A 16,099-nucleotide genomic window follows, 5' to 3' on the forward strand; every position below is an offset into this window, starting at 1 on the left:
CCAGCAGCCAAGCCCCCACTGTGCCACCTTTAAAGGAGAGTTCACCCCCTACAGCCAGCCTTGGATCACTCACCCCATTTTAAACACTTTTAGCCCATACTATCAATACACCTCAGTATTCCACTCATTTGGGGTGGATTAGAGTGAAACAACACTGAATGATCGGTTTATTGGATTTTTTTGTAGTTATACATATGTAGGGTTTATTGTAGAACAATTTGGTTGCACAGGAAACAGGCGTGTAGCCATTTTGGTTGCTGTTATCTACAGTAATATGACAATATAAAAGCATAAAAATATCACTTAAGAAAATGTGTAAGAAAGAAAAGAATAGAAAAATCTCACCACACATAGGCCTTGTGAAGAGGCACAGCTGTTGCAATTTTGACATTTATTGGTCAAAGTGATGGTCACAGTCTTAGTCAAAGCAGGAGTTACAGACTGGACCAATCAGATGGTGAAAAAACCCCCAGAACACAAACTCTGATTTCTATTCACTCAGGCTCAAGCAGGAATACCCAGATACCTCCCCTGGGGTGGGGAGTTTCAACTGGATGATGTAATGTTGTGGATTGGAAGTCTTTGACACCTTCTAAGAAGACACAGCTGCCTCTTGCATCAGTGCAGTTGAGTCCATTACGGCCCATGGTGGCCCATCAGCAGAGATGAACACCTCCAGGCTACTTCTGAGTGTTCTGGTACTTCCCCAGCAGGGGAGTTAACACATCTGAGTTCACTGGAGTAAGGACAAGGAGACAATTCTCGCCCCACAAGGTTTGCCTCTTTTGTTATTTTGTTCAACACCAGCTGTAGTCTGAGGTGGGCTGTGCTCACCCTCTGCGCCTTTGCACATTGGCAGCTTCCCCCCTGAATGTTTGAACCATCAGCATTCCAGTCTCTCTTCCAGTATTGTTTGTGGATTCATTCTCCTCCCTAGATCTGGGATGATTGGACAGCAGTATGTCCTTTATCTTATCTCAAGTTCCTGTCACAGTCCAAATTCCAGTTATTAGACATATTTGGGGAGGGATGGGATTCGGTGCTCACAGATGTTCAGCTCTGTCTTTGCTGTTTGCTATGGTGGGCAAAAGTCCTTCAATGATTTTAGCAATGTTTAACAATTTCTGTCTCTCACACACGGCTTACTGCAATTCACAAGTCTTTGCAAATAGTTATAAGGCACTAAGTAAGAGCCACAGACCAACACTCACTTTGGAGATCCATGTAGTCTCATCCATTTGTCATCCAGCCCCCTCCAACCGTTTTCCCAGATGAAGACTAGAACAGAATTGATACTTTATGAAGCCCTAGAACAGAAATCAGGCTTTATGAAGCTGACCTAAATATAGACCAGTAAGCTGGTGAAATCTGCAACAGAGTAAGAAAAGTGAATGAACTCAGTGAGCAGCTCCATCCAAACCCCAGCCTAAAGAGCCTCAAGAAACCACATTAAGATGGCAATTTGAATGAGATTTATGGCCTTCAGCTCCATACCTGGGGCACTGAGGGCTGGTGAAGGCTAATCAGCCCACTCAAATCACTGCAAGTACCTCTGAGCTTCCTCTGTGTGGTCTGGAAAAAAAAAGAACAGTGGGGGGAGCATGTGAGAGTGATTGGCTTATCAAAGGAAGAGAATCCCAAGCAGGGGAAGGATCAAAGGAAAATGCACATCATCATTTATGCTGGTCCTTCATTCTTGATAGCAGAGAAGTATCTAGTGGGACTATAACCCCTCTGGGACAAGGACTGTGGCCTAGATCTGCAAATACGGAGATATACTGAATTCCCACTGACATTTCTTTGACCATTAGGGCCTAAATATCTTTGCTATAAATCCAAGCACCTAAAAAATGTTTCCTATATTTAATCTCATAACTATGCCTTGTATATAATTTATGCATATACATGTGTGTGCACCTTTGCAATTTTAGCTCTGCTGATGTAAAGATGTGCCTCAGCCTGGAAAGCCCAAAGGAAACATTCCCTGGCACAGGTTCTCAATTTTCCATATTGTTAAATTGTCACGATAGTGCTGGCAAGCACTGTCTCTGATAATCCCCAGATATGGCTCAGGCTTGCACGTGGAGCTGACACCGTTGTCAACACACAGACTGGATGTGGTCAGGCTACACCATCTGAAGTTTGCCTGGAAGACATGGGCCACCCCGCAGCAGCTGGGCTCAGCATCAGGGAACAAGTACAGATGTGTGCCTTTATCCTCATCCAGCCACAGGCATTAAGCAACTGCCAGGGCCACAAAAATCTGTGGCAGGAGAGGAAACATTATGTCCAGGGCTGTTGCTACAGGGGTTTCTTCCCATCATGGAGCCAGAGCAACCTGTGTGGTGCCGCAGTATCTCCAGTCCTCAGTTCACCCAGAGATTCAGCAGGAGACTTGGACTGTTTAATAGTAAAGCTTTGCTACCATTCCAAAGTACATTAGAAGCTGAAGCAGCCCTAATCAAGCACAAATGAAAAGAAAGATACTCCACCGCCTTATTTATAACCTCGTTATTAGGAGGAGTCAAAATGCTTTGCAAATGCACTGTCTCCTCTCCTGGTGACAACACAACACACAGCGAGGAGCCCCTTGCCCTGAGCAGGCGCTCAGGATGATGCTCCTCTGGCTTCAGCAACATTGGTCTGCTTGCTCTGCATGTTCGAGTTATGAGTCCTAAGTGACACAAGGCATAAAGGAAATAGATGAAGAATTCAAACCCACTTGCTCACTTAGCTAAGCTCTAGCCTAGACCAGTTCTTTCAGCAATAGCTGTGACTTCACCCTCTCAGTGGAGTACAGCACAGGCAAGGGCAGGGGTGAGGAGGTGTTATAAATAGAGGTGAAGCGACCAGGTCTCAACTCCAGATCTGATGCTTGAACCACTGAATAGGACTTCTCATGGTTTACACAGAGAAACCAGGCTGAGCTGTTCTGTTCAAACAGTTTGGGTTCAGGGTGCCTTTGGGCAGCTGAAGTGCAAGGTACTGTGAGAACAGACTGTATCAGTTTGATGGGAACTGTCTCTTCACAACCCCCTATGGCTCCCATGGAAATGACCTGTCTGACCTTTGTATCACCGCTTCACTCCAACTTTCATCTTCTATTTTCTTATTTGCCCTCAGGGGGATTTCACTCCCCCATTCTCCTTCCACCACATGCTGGCTTGGAGGAATAAGAGCCCCGAATTAACACTGAGCCTCTGTTCTTGCCCATCTTTTCTCTCTAGTCCGTTGTAGTTGTGCTATAATATAAAGACTTCACCTTGTATAGCTTCCTGCCAAGCTGATACTCCCACTCTGCTAGACAGTTTGTAAAACCATGTAAAAGCTCCCTTGCTCCTAAAAGCTCATAGCAATTAACTGTCTGCTTAATATTTATATATGATCCTATAGAAAATGGCAGAATTAGCAACAATTTGTGCCTCTTGCCCTGACTTCAGTGCTCCCACCCATGGAACATGATGACTTCTCTCCCATTCAAGTGTCGTTCAGACACTGTTTGTCTTTAGTGGTGCAGGCAGAATAAAGGTGCACACTGTCATGGCATTCCCATGCCACTGAGACTCTCACTGCCCACGCTGGTGGGGCAGGATTGTGTCTGCAGCTCTAACCTAAACACACACCAGTAACAGCCTCCTCAGGAAATACTTCCTCACTACCACCAGACTCTGTCACTAAATATAACTCCACTGTTATCTGTGAAGTGTAGAGGAGGCAGAGTGAAGATCTATCAACAGGAGTATTTTAACTCCATGCAAAAATATCTTTCAAAAAATAAATTTTGAGGCTGGGGGTGGTAGCAGTTTGTTTATATAACATGTTATTTTTTGATTAGCAGCTGATTAATAATAATCAAACCTGACTGTAGAAGCAATAATTTTATGGGTGAACTGCTTTCAAGCTTGGTAAAAAATTGGGTTCAGGTTTTGTATTTAGGGCTATCCCACATGTTTTACCAAAGGAAAAGTGGGGAGAATCAACAAGGCTCAGTGCTCAGCTGGAAAGTGAAGAAAATGGGGCCAGTAGACAGGCACAAACTGGTACAGTCTTGGTCCTCTTGCAGTTGCACACACAGAGCAACCTCCTGGGGACAGTGTCTCCACAGCCACCTCAGGAAAGAAGGAGCAGGATGGAGATTCATGGATACAGCTTCATTCTTGTCAGTACCTCTGCTTGTAATAAAGGCAAAAGACTAGTAAACTGCTTGGCAAAACCTTCCCATTCATTCTGTGGCACAAACTGAGCTACTGAGCAAACTGCTGCACACTCTGTGAATGGCTTTGCATTGGGAAGTCAAGTTTGTTCATTCAGATCAGATGGCTGGTTTGAGGCTTTTCTTTAAATGAGTGCTGGAGTTAAAACAAGCCCATTGCAATAAATAACACCTGATGAAGCAATAAAGCCAGCCTGATTTTAATTTCCTGATAAAACTCTGTCCGTTTTCTCTCCCTCCACTCCAAAGAATTTGCAGGATCTGTCTCTCTATGGCTAATTTTAATTTTCCGGTAATGTGGTTGCCTTATAAAAAGTGAAATGCTGCTGAAAAATATGTGTATAGGTTTTGATGTGTGTGTCAGACTAGGAGGAAAAAGCACTGCAGCTTTCTCTTGTATTTATGAGATGATGTGTGTTTACCCACCTCTACACACCATTCTCCATATTTAATGGACTGAGTGCTTACAACTCCCATCAAATTAGAGAGAGTTATTGGTGTCCTTCACACCTCAAATATGTAATCATATTAAAGGAAACTCATTCCAGTATGCAGAAACTTTATGGCAGCACAGGACACCCATCATCTCCTTTTCCAGAAATTTTCCAGTGGCACATTTCCATTTTCCAAAGCACAGAGAAGGTTAACATGCAGGGAGTTAGACTCTGTGCTCAGGTACAGGCAGCAGCCTGTGGTACAGCTCAGACCACAAAAATTCATTTTCTGAGTTTAATCTTTTTGCTTAAAAGGATGTTTTCTAGGTTAGGTACCAAGTAGGCAGCATCTTGGAACCTCCCCTGAAATATTTGCCCTGATTTCTCTGAAGTCATGGCTGTTAGCTGAAGTCCCTCTTCTGTACCAGGAAAACAAGTAGACCTGCACTAAAAAGCAGACCCAAATCTGACCCATCATCTTTGCTGTCTCCCTTGGTACTGCTGAATCTGAAAAGTGCCTCCGATTTCTGAGATATTTATCTAGGAGAAATGAATGGACAAAACCTCACTATAACTTAGTTTGCAAGTATATCAAAATATTGCCAAAACATTTCCAAAGAGGCACCTTGCAAAATTCATGCTTTTTTACCTTTTCCTATGTGATTCCCTGAGAGAGACAAGAGACAGAAGCAATAAAGGAAAATCTTGAACACCATCCCCTGTGATCTTGTTGCCTTCGATTTCAGATCATAACTCAAGTTTGATCTGTAGCAGTGCCAGATGACTGAGCACTTCATACAGCAACTTTTCCATGAAACCTGGATGAAACAGCCTTGAAATGAGAAGGTATCAGTTCTCAGTCCATGTGTTGCACAAATGCCAGAGCCAGCCTAAGCACCAGCCTGCACCAGTCAGTGTCTGCTGCCCTGCCTGTGTGGCACCAGCTCCTGTCACTGCCGGGGACAATGTCCTGGCTCTGCTGATGGCTCACATGTGGCACTCTGTGGCAGAGGAGCCACCACTTTCCTTGTGCTTATCCCACACTGACACCAGGAGTGATCCTAGAAACACCAGCTGACTCGGACAGCTTTTCTGACTAACCTGCCCACTTAGACAGCCATGAGTTCTAAAATTCATTTGGGCTGATGGAAGCTGAACTGAGCCAAGAGCATGAGCTGGCAGCCAAAAGGGCCAACCGTGTCCTTACCATGAGCTGCTTTGGGCTGTGCCTACAGAGTCATTTAGCCAGAGAGAAAATCCTACGTACAGCCATACTGCAAGTTTTTGCACTAAAACACGTTGATTTTGGCAATTTTAATATGAAAATCTTCAGCTCTCATCAGGTTTAGATGTGTAGGTTTAGACAGACAGTTGCCAAGCTTGTTGTGTAAGTGTTTAGCTTTTCAGCTCCCAAGGCACTGTGAAATATATAGTACACGTTAGTGCTGTTTTCTACCAAGTAGGTACAGACTGTGCTGTGCCACTCCTGCACACTGTCCCAACAGAAGCTGTGGCAGGGCAAGGCTTCCTTCCTGTCTGGGCTGGGAGCTGCAGTCCAGGCACTACTGGTGCTTGAGCAGACACCCTGTGCCTCGTGTGGAGCCCACTCTGGGCTTTGTCTTGCCCGTGCCAAACTGGGACTGAAGCAGAGGGATATATTTAATTCATATGATGTTGGTGACCATGGTGTTCAACCCACAGGAAGAACAGAAGAGGAGGTGAGGTGCCACATGCTAAAATTTGCAGACAAGACCCCTGGAGGGAGGAAGCAGAGATGTTTCAACCTCTCTAAGGAAACTAGGGGAAGCACCATGGGGCTGAAACGCTGCTGAAGCTCCCAAAGAACATGATGACCCCAGGTATTGTACATTGTAGGAAGGTTATCTCAGATCAGTAAAACAACCATTTAATTTAGGGTCTAGATCAGCAGATCTGACTCTGTAATTCAGCAAAGGCTTGTGAAAAAGGAAGGCTTGGGCATTTTCCCAACAAGATTACAGATCTATACACTGTATATATTCTTACATATTCCTGAGCCACTTGAGTGTTATGCAATATTGTGCTGGTTTTGGCTGATATAGTGTTAATTTTCTTCATAGTAGGTGTATGGGGCTGTGTTTTGGATTTGTGCTGGGAACAGTGTGGTAATACAGGAATGTTTTGTTTCTCCTGAGCAGTGCTGACACAGGGTCAAGGCCTTTTCTGCTCCTCACCCCACCAGCGAGGAGGCCAAGGGTACACAAGGAGCTGGAAGGGGACACACCAAGGACAGCTGACCCCAGCTGACCCAAGGGACATCCCACACCATATGACATCGTGCTCAGCTCATAAAGCTGATGAAGAAAGAAGAAGGTGGGGGGATGTTTGGAGAGATGGCATTTGTCTTCTCAAGTCACAGTTACGCGTGATGGAGCCCTGCTTTGCAGGGGATGGCTGAACACCTGACTGCCCATAGGATGTGGCGAATGAATTCCTTGGTTTGCTTTGCTTGAGCATGCGGATTTTGCTTTACCTGTTAAACTGTCCTTACCTGAACCCACAAGTTTTCTCATTTTTATTGCTCTTGGTCTCTCCCTCACCTCACTGGGAGAGTGAGTGAGCAGCTGTGTGGGGCTGAGTTGCTGGCTGGGGTTAAACCACAACAAGTGTGTTCATCAATCAACCTGCCTGACAGAGGTGTACACCCTGTGCCTCATGTGGAGCCCACTCTGGGCTTTGGCTTGCCAAAGGGAAGTGGTCACAGCACCAAGCCTGTCTGGGTTCAAGAAGCGTTGGGACAATGCTTGGAGGCACATGGTGTGATTCTTGGGGTGTCCTGTGCAGGGCCTGGAGTTGGACTCGATGATCCTGGTGAGTCCCTTCCAACTCAGCACGTTCTATGATTCTGTGATTATGAATGATTAGATACATTCAAGGCTGGGTCACATATAGGTCTTCAAGTGTGCCCAGGCATCAACAGTGCCAAAGGGGACTTGTTTGTTGCAGGCTCCTGCAGATCAGACTCTGAGCCAGCATTAAATAAATGCTTTGACTGCGACACATGCGTTTTGCTGGTAAAATATGCAGCAGATAACAAGATCAGGAAACTAGCAAGCAAGCAAGAGAATGTCTTACTTTGCAAAGTGATCTGGACTACTTGGTAAAATGGACAGAATTTAAAAGAATGCATTTGAATATGGGAAACTGCATTAAAGAACCGGTTTCTTTACACTGGATAAAGAAAGCACATTTCTAAGCATGCCATAGTGAGATCGATAGTTCTTTGACAGCAAAGCATTAAAATGTGCTGACATCTGTTGGGTGTCAGAGAACAAAAGTTACAGCTGTTAGAAATACTCCTCAGCATGTTGTAAACTTTCGTTTGAAGGCTGAGATCTGCAGAGGCAACACACGCCACTGAAGAGTCCTCCTCAAGATTCCCGAGACAGCCGGAAGGAGCAGAGTGCAGCCGCCTGTCTGAGCTCTCACCATCATAACTGCCCCAACATTACAAGGAAATACATGGCTTTGGACATAGACCACACCAAGAGATTTGTGGGGAGTTTTTGACAGACAGGATTAATTAATGTAGAGAATCAAGAGAATAAGAGATGTCAGAAGAGCAAAAGTGTACATGCCAGTCAGAAAAGATATTCTGACTATTCAGATCATGGTATCAATATTTTGATTTGCAAAGGTCTCAAAGGAATGACATTAAACTGACAAGAAAGGCCTTAAACCAGCAACATTTTTAACCTAATCATGATTTGATCTATTTACTCTTCCTAATGGAAAATAAGTTTCCCAAGACTGATAATGTAGCCCACATCAGCAAGTGACATTATCAATGACATGCAATGAAATCATCATGAATATTTATCTTGTAGGTAAATGATTGGGAAAAAAGTAAACTATTCCAGGTAGTATTTTAAAATGTATGTTTCAAGGAAGCATATGCCCTTTCTGAATAACTTATTGGCAGTGGACTTCACAACTTTCTGTCTTTGCTAACTACTGAATCCCCCATCCATGAATCCATGGTGAGAATGGAGGGCAAGCCTTTAGTATACAATTTTCTTTCATCTCAGTTTACCAAATCCATATTGGCCTCCATATGTGGCACCAGGCCCAGGAGCCCATGCCCTGTCTGGAGCTGAATGGCAGAAAGGGGCCACCAGTGCTAAGGTCAGCTGTTCTGGCTGTGTCCCCTCCCAACTCTTTGTGCACCCCCAGCCGCCTCACTGGTGGGGTGAGGAGCAGAAAAGGCCTTGACTCTGTGTCAGCAGTGCTCAGGAATAATGGAAACATCAGTGCTTCATCAACTGTTTCCAGCACAAATCCAAAACACAGCCTGATACAGCTGCTGTGGAGAAAATTAACTCCATCCCAGCCAAAATCAGCACAACAGGAGACTCACTTCACTGAGTGTTCTATCTCTCTTTCTTAGCTGGTTAGCATGGACTGTCTTTATGTTAAATGGAAGGAAACAGGCACCTTTGTCCAAACAACATATTCTAAATATGTTTCGTTCTAAGTATTTCTAAATGTAGTTTAATTCTAAAACTATAGAATGACATGAAGAAAATTCTGAGACTGTCAGTTTTCCCCCATGGACTGTAAAGTGGGTCTAGAAAACTTGCTCAGATACAGACATGCAGTAATCACAATATACACAAAATTACAGGTGGCACATCAGCACAACACACAGCAGCCAGCTCTGAAGCCAACATCAGCCATGGCAGCCCTGGTGCTCTGCACAGAGGAACAACATGCCTATCATCTCCACTGAGTTCCTCATTAAAAATGTGTATTCCTTATTAATACCTTGCCATTAGCAAAGAAATTTATTCCATCACAATTTTACTCAAAATTTTCTATATAGTGCAAGGAAACAGTGTAGTAATTGTTTATTGGTTCCTTTAGCCATTATTTTCATTATTTAAATCCAAAAAGAAAATTTGTTTATGTAAGACTGTCAAATTTTGCTGCTGTGGTGAATTGATGAAAAAAATGAAACCTGAAGTTGAAATTCAGTGTTCCTCTTCACTTAGCATAAGAAATACTTCCTGTTCAGAGTTCAGAACACATTTCTGCAGATATTAGTGTTTAAAATAGGCTCGCTGGGCAAGAATTTTTAAATTCTGTTTTACAGTTGAATAAACAAAAGTATAGAGAGACAGAAAGAAGATTATTGATTTACTGCAAATATCAGACATATCTTTCCCCTCTCAGTAGAGGCAGACACTGCATGTATTTCATTTTTGAGAGATCACTAGCAGACCTGTGGTAAATTAGCATTTATATGCAAGTGTCCTTTGCGGAATCTGGTTACTTTACTGTTCTGAAACAAGAAGTAACAGGTCAGCTGTGGAAGATCACTCTTCCCTGAAACTGTTCTGAAAACTGGTGTTTTCATTGCTGACTTGAAACAAATCCCATACAACTGCACAGTAGCAAAGATACAACAAGAAATCCTGGGGTTTTTTTCTAACAACCTGACTTTGTATCTTCTCTATCACTCACCTACAACCCACATCAAAACACACTGCAGTCAGTGAGAGGGTTTCCAGTGATGTGTTGAATCTACCTTTTGGGATCCTATGGAACTGTTTATAGGGAGCAGAAAGTAGAGGATAGAGCTATACATGTGAGTGAGGTGTAGGCAGTAAAACATGGGGACAGTTTCTGTATGAGTACAGTATTTATAGAACTAAGTTGCAAAGTGATTTCTATGCCCTAAGAAGAGGCTGAATCATATTAAGCAAATTCAGCTTTGCCAACAAGCACATAAGTAGGTGTGTGCATTTCTGTGGTACTGATTAATGGCTGGGTGAATGCCACAGGACATCTAACAACTCTGAAATACTTTTGTTGCTTAAAGCTTTCTGCTGATGGCAGCTTTTTCCCTTGCTCTCTGCTAGGGTGAGCTGTTCCCCACCCCAAGGCCTCTGGCACCACAGTCTGCAAAGAAACAGCATCTGCCAACTCACACCTCCTCTTCAACAGACAATGTCAGACACCTTACCTTGAGCCACATAAAAGCATTTGAGAAAACATGAATTCAGGCCAGAGGCATCTGACTACAGCAGTATTCTCAGGATACTATGAAAATAAACTCATTGAGACTCTTAAAAGTGCCCTACACAGGCTTTGTATTCCTATTGAGTTCAAAGAAATCAGAGTTAGCTCAATACAGGCCAAAGTTCTGCTCCAGAAAAGCTCGTTTCAACTTGGTAAAATTCAATTATTTTTCCAATCTCTACTGGACAGGTTTTGCTCATCCTCTTCCAGGTTTAGGAGGCATTACTTGTAGAACATTCAGTAAATCTGAGTCTCAGAGTTAAGGAACATGCTACCACCATAAAACACAGCAAAGAGAATGGATAACCATGATATGACTCATCTGAGACAGAACAGTTACAAATCAAAAGAAATATCCAATTCTAAAATCACTGTTGCCTCAGAGATTCTGAAAACAGACCAGCTATCTCTGTCCTTTTCACACTCAGACATTTGCTGCCTTTCAAACATTCAAGTCCATTCTTTTTCTTAACAACATTGGTTGATTTGATGTTGCAGGTAGTGGGTTTGTAAAAAGCATTTTCTTTGTACCCCTTCCTCATGTGCACCTGTTATGGTAAAAGAATAAACAGTGTAATCATCTATTGTTTTCTACTCTTCTTTTTTTCAAGAATATCTTGGCTGCTGCACAAAGCTGACAAGATATGTTTTTGTTCTACTATTTGCTGTTGGACACTATTTGCTGGTTTACTATTTGCTGGTTTTATTTATTTCCAGTCAATCTGGGATCATTTCTTCATTTATGGAGATATTAATTTTTGGCATAAAACTGAGCATTTAATTTGTGATATTTGCTAAACTCTTCATGGTGCTCTTGTAAGACTAACACACGTTTAGCAGCTGAAGTCAATACAGGAAGGCTGAAATCCTGATTTGTATGGGGAAGGCAGAGGGGGATTTCGGTAAAAGCATCTACAAACTAAGTTTCTCAAGCAGGCTGTTCCTCAAGGACAGCTCCTATGTGCTTATGCTCATATTGTCTTTCACATGACCCCAAAGGAGAAGTTACATATTGTTAAAAAATTCTTGAACTCCAACTGCAGACTTATTTCTAATAACAGGCTGTAGGTTTGCAGCACTGCACACCGGTGGCACGGACCCCCCCATCCAGCAGTAGCCTCCCAGGTTCTCCATGGGACTACACAAGTCCCCTGAGTTTCACTCATTGATCTCTGCCTGTAACTTCTTCACTGTATCATGTTCTGTGGAAAAGCCTTGGGTCCTGACTCACAGATTCCTACTGATGAGCTATGGATTTTTTAAAATATTCACAAACCAAAAATAATGCAGATGAATCAGAGAGTTAACTGTCACCCTCACAATTCACCGCTTCAGTCTGACACTGTAATCAGCATTTATTTACTGTAATTACTTTCTGCAGCTCTTTATTCATGAGTAACCACAGGGAAAGAGAAAAAAAAAAACACACAACTATTTTGGATGCCATAATATGGGAAAATATGCCCATATAAAAATATGGCCATATAAAAAAGGAAAAAAAGAGGAAAGAGGACTTGCCCTGCCATAGGACTGAGCCAGGGGAAGCTGAGAGGCAGGACCCATGTGAGATGCTGGGCTGGGGTGCAGGAGGCAGAAGCTAAGTGCTCCAGTAGTACTGCCTTGCATGACTTAAGCAAAACAATTTTATCCCTCTTCATATCTCATTTGTAGCCTGGAAATATCAGCAACTTTCCATTCCTCCTCTTCCTCATATCCCACTTACTCACACTATGAGCTCTGCAGCTGCACCTCTACTTTGGCGTGTTTTCATACAGTGCCAGCACAGCTTGGCTGCACACACAGAGCTGCATCGGCACCAAATCCCTGATGCAAACCAGGGAGGAAATGTCATTCCTGAGAGCTGCCAGCTCACCTCCCACCCCATACCTGTCTCTGCTTGCCTCGGCAGGGCAGGTGGGGCATAAAACAGTGCCCTCCACCTCAAGTATGAGGCCTGCAGACTCTGCAGGGTACTGGAGGCTTTCACAGTCATTTTATTCACTTTAGATTTTAACTAAGTATCTCAATAGTGAGAAGTAAAACCTATTTATGTTATAATTAGATATGCCAGAATTAACCTCACATTTTTACTGACACTTAAATTAGCATTCATTGAGTATAAACCACTGTGAATAAGCTAATAAAATTATTCATTTGCTCATTTGCCTATGCATGTTGATAACTATATGCCAAGAACCCAATGATTAGTTAACAGCCTCATTTATTTTAAGGAAGCTGCTGTCTTTCATAAAGCACTGGCCAGCTGCCAGGCATCCCTTCACAAATTTCTGATTAACCTCTTAAGCATTTTAGGCATTTTTGTGAGAAAAACAGCAACATCTATATGGAGACTACTGCTACTCATCCGCTCACCTTGCAAAGGTTTCTTGGCCCCTGCCCCTTGCAATTGCATCCTGCTGATGCAGCTCATAACTTCCAGCCTGCACTGACACTTCTCACAGTCATTTGATGCTTTGTCATTGCTCTGTACAGGAGGAGAGGAAGCGACAGCTCTCCTCATCTCTTAACCAAGCCCATATGAGTAATCATAAACCAGATCATTTGCTCTCAGCCTGATTTTGAACAAAACTTTCAGAAGTTGCCATTATTCTCCATTAGACAGAGTCTCAATTCTCCATCACACAAGAGCTGTTCCCCTGCTACTGAATGGAAGCCACCAGAAACCAGTGATTGGCAACTTTCCCACCCACAAGCACTGTTGGTGCTTACCCAGCCTGTCTGGATATTTCTGACCCACGTGGGACAAGTGGGTCGGTGCCATTACCTCTTTCTAGAAGTTGGCACTTGAGGCACAGAGCTGAAAACGGCTGTTGAAGGTCACCCACAAAGCCTGATCAAGGAATGGAGGACATGTTTTCCCCTCCCCTAGATTAGATCAAATCCTTCCATTTTGGGGGAAAGTGATCATCCTTGCCCAGTCTGCTCCTAGAGTTGCAGCAGGTTTCAGTGGGATAAAGAGACATGGGTCTGTCTTGGGAAAACTTTCCCTCCTTTCAAAGCAGGTATCTCCAGCTTTCTTGGTGGAACACAGTGCCGGGGTCACTAGGACATACTGTTTGGGTTCATTGGAGGTAACTATACAGTCCCAGTATACACAGAGAAGAAGCACTTCTACATCAGCTGCACAGGCAAATCCACTTCTTTCCCTGTCATAGTCAACCTGCAACAGGACGGTATGGATGAATATGGCAGGCTCCATTTCTGCCACAACTGAATGACAGTGTCACCATCTGCCAAACAGTGTCACACAGTTACTGCTCTTATTTTGCATTGCAGCAGTTTCCAAACTATGGCCCATGTTGAAGTCTGTTAGCAGTCTGGAGCTGGCAGATTTTCCATATTAAACATGCTTACAAACTCAACAATTAGAAGTTGGATGCTATGGATGCTTGGCAGTCCATCAAATGCTGCAAGGGTAGCAAATGAGTCAGCCCCAAAATGGTTTGGGATTGTCTGGATCTTTATTAACAAAAGGAAAATATCTGCATCCTAGCTTGTGTTCCAGGTTTGGTTTTGTTATCAAAATATTTATAAATTAGAAGAAAGATAGTGGGCTATCAAAAGGAGCTAAGTACATTACAAGGAATGGAAAATATAAAGCCAGGGAAGAAAGGAGCCATAATGGTGGAAAACCATGAGGGATGAAACTCTGACATCAGGTGAAGTGTTGGTTAAATCCTGTACAAGTGTTTATGGGAATGAGGATACTCCTGGGCCTGGGTGTGCTCAGAAGCATCTCTTGGTCTGGGTGAGCTCAGGAAATCACTCTACTTTTCAGGTCTCCAGTGAGTTCCCAAGCTTGCCCTGGCCCTTTCCTTGCAGTGCCTTGATGCTGCAGACAATCTGTACTTAGAGTGGCTGCTGTGAGACCCAGTGAGGAAGGGCTCAGCAAGGAGAATCACAACAATCCTGGGACTGGTTAAAGCCTCTCCTGATGTTTTCCAGTTCCCTATGTAGATTGAAGCAACACATGTTCAGTGACACTGGTGCAGTAAGTGGAGTTTTGTAGTGATGACTCTGTAGTCTCACTAGCTCACAAATACAAGACTGAGGAATAGCACTGCTGATCTTTATCCTGAACACCTCTCCTTCACGCTGTGCTATCCCCAGTGTGGAATGCATCACTAGGATGTGTTTGGAATGAAAATCAGCAACCTGCACACTGCTTTAGCTGCTTGGAATGGGATATACAAACATTTGTTTCTTCTTCTGCCACCTCCCAACTAATCAATGCATGAGGCTTCAGAGGGAAAAAATGCTTCTGATTTCATTAATGTTGTGTTAACCTGGTATTGTGAAGCAACCAAAGGAAATTTGAATTTCAAGAGTGCAAAATTGAAGTGTGGAAAATGATGGAAGCAGGTAAGATTTGTGCTGCTTGGCTTTCTATCAAATGAGGTAGAAATTACTCCTGCACAGGAACAACAGCAATGTATTTACTCTTGACTCACCTTGTCCTGCCCAAGTAGAGTTGCTCTGGCACATTCTGGTATGGGCAATCAAATGTTGAAGCAGAATGTCTCTTCCTGGCATCCTTCAGCAGCAACTGTGCCCTAAGAAAGTTTAGTGCAAATTCCTCAGATAAGTTTGATCAGTATAACACACAGTTGGATCCCAAGAACAAATTGATGGCTCTTACATACCCAAATCCAGGCCCATGTCACTAGGGCTTCCACTTTTAGAATCATAGACCGGGTCAGGAAGGGAACCTTGAAAGGTCACCTGAGGCAACCTTCTGTGGAAAGGGGAGCCTGGATGAAATTAGCTAGTGTCCTGTGGTGATGTTATGAAGTCCCTTCATTCCTTAACCATCCGCTCAATGCCCAAGGACGCTGTGCCTTCAGGATGGACCCGGGGGCGGGGCCGGAGCCGCAGGACCCGAGTGCGGGGCGGTTCAGCGGCTCAGCCCAGCGGCTCGGGGCCTTGGGGAGCTCGGTGGGGCTCGGGAGGGAGCGCTGGGAGCTCTGTGCTGTTTTTCTGGGTTTCCTGTGTGTTCCAGCTAGCTGGGAAAAGGTTCTGTTGGTTTTTTTCTTGTTCTTTTTCCCTTTCCCTCCCCTTGCCTTACGGCCTCCCTTCCCTCCCCGCCAGTCTGCGGAGCCTGCAGGGGTGGCCCCAGCTGGCCCGCGGGGTGGCCCCAGCTGGTCCGAGCCTGCGTGTCTGTTCCCTTTGTGGGAATTCGTTGTATTTTGAGGGGTTTTTTAATCCTGTTCTACCCTGTTTTGTTTGTGTGTTAATAAACAGTTTGTTTTTTTCCACTTTCACTTGTCTTATTGGTGGAGGGAAAGGGGAAGCCCTTTTCCCTTTGGAGGAGACACTCATTCTGGAGTGTTTCCTCCTGAAGTTTTGTCTCCAAAACCAAGACACATAGCAC

The 16,099-nt window shown here is 43.9% G+C and overlaps 1 long non-coding RNA gene across 2 annotated transcripts in view; it reads right to left on the reverse strand.

The window, feature by feature from the left end:
* The window catches only part of LOC109145307, a 32,280-nt gene extending 16,521 nt beyond the window's left edge, over positions 1 to 15,759 (reverse strand). Inside the window, exons 1-3 of one of the 2 annotated variants that reach the window (XR_002046622.2) lie at positions 15,180 to 15,759; positions 1,495 to 1,572; positions 375 to 1,368 (exon numbers count right to left, since the gene is read on the reverse strand). This is a non-coding gene — a long non-coding RNA (uncharacterized LOC109145307). Of the gene's footprint in view, positions 1 to 374; positions 1,369 to 1,494; positions 1,573 to 15,179 lie in introns of those variants that run through there. The other variant, XR_002046623.3, reaches the window with a different exon arrangement.
* Between the last annotated feature and the right edge of the window lie 340 nt (positions 15,760 to 16,099).

Source organism: Corvus cornix, chromosome 2 (assembly GCF_000738735.6).
Source record: "Corvus cornix cornix isolate S_Up_H32 chromosome 2, ASM73873v5, whole genome shotgun sequence".
In the NCBI taxonomy this organism is placed as follows: domain Eukaryota; kingdom Metazoa; phylum Chordata; class Aves; order Passeriformes; family Corvidae; genus Corvus; species Corvus cornix.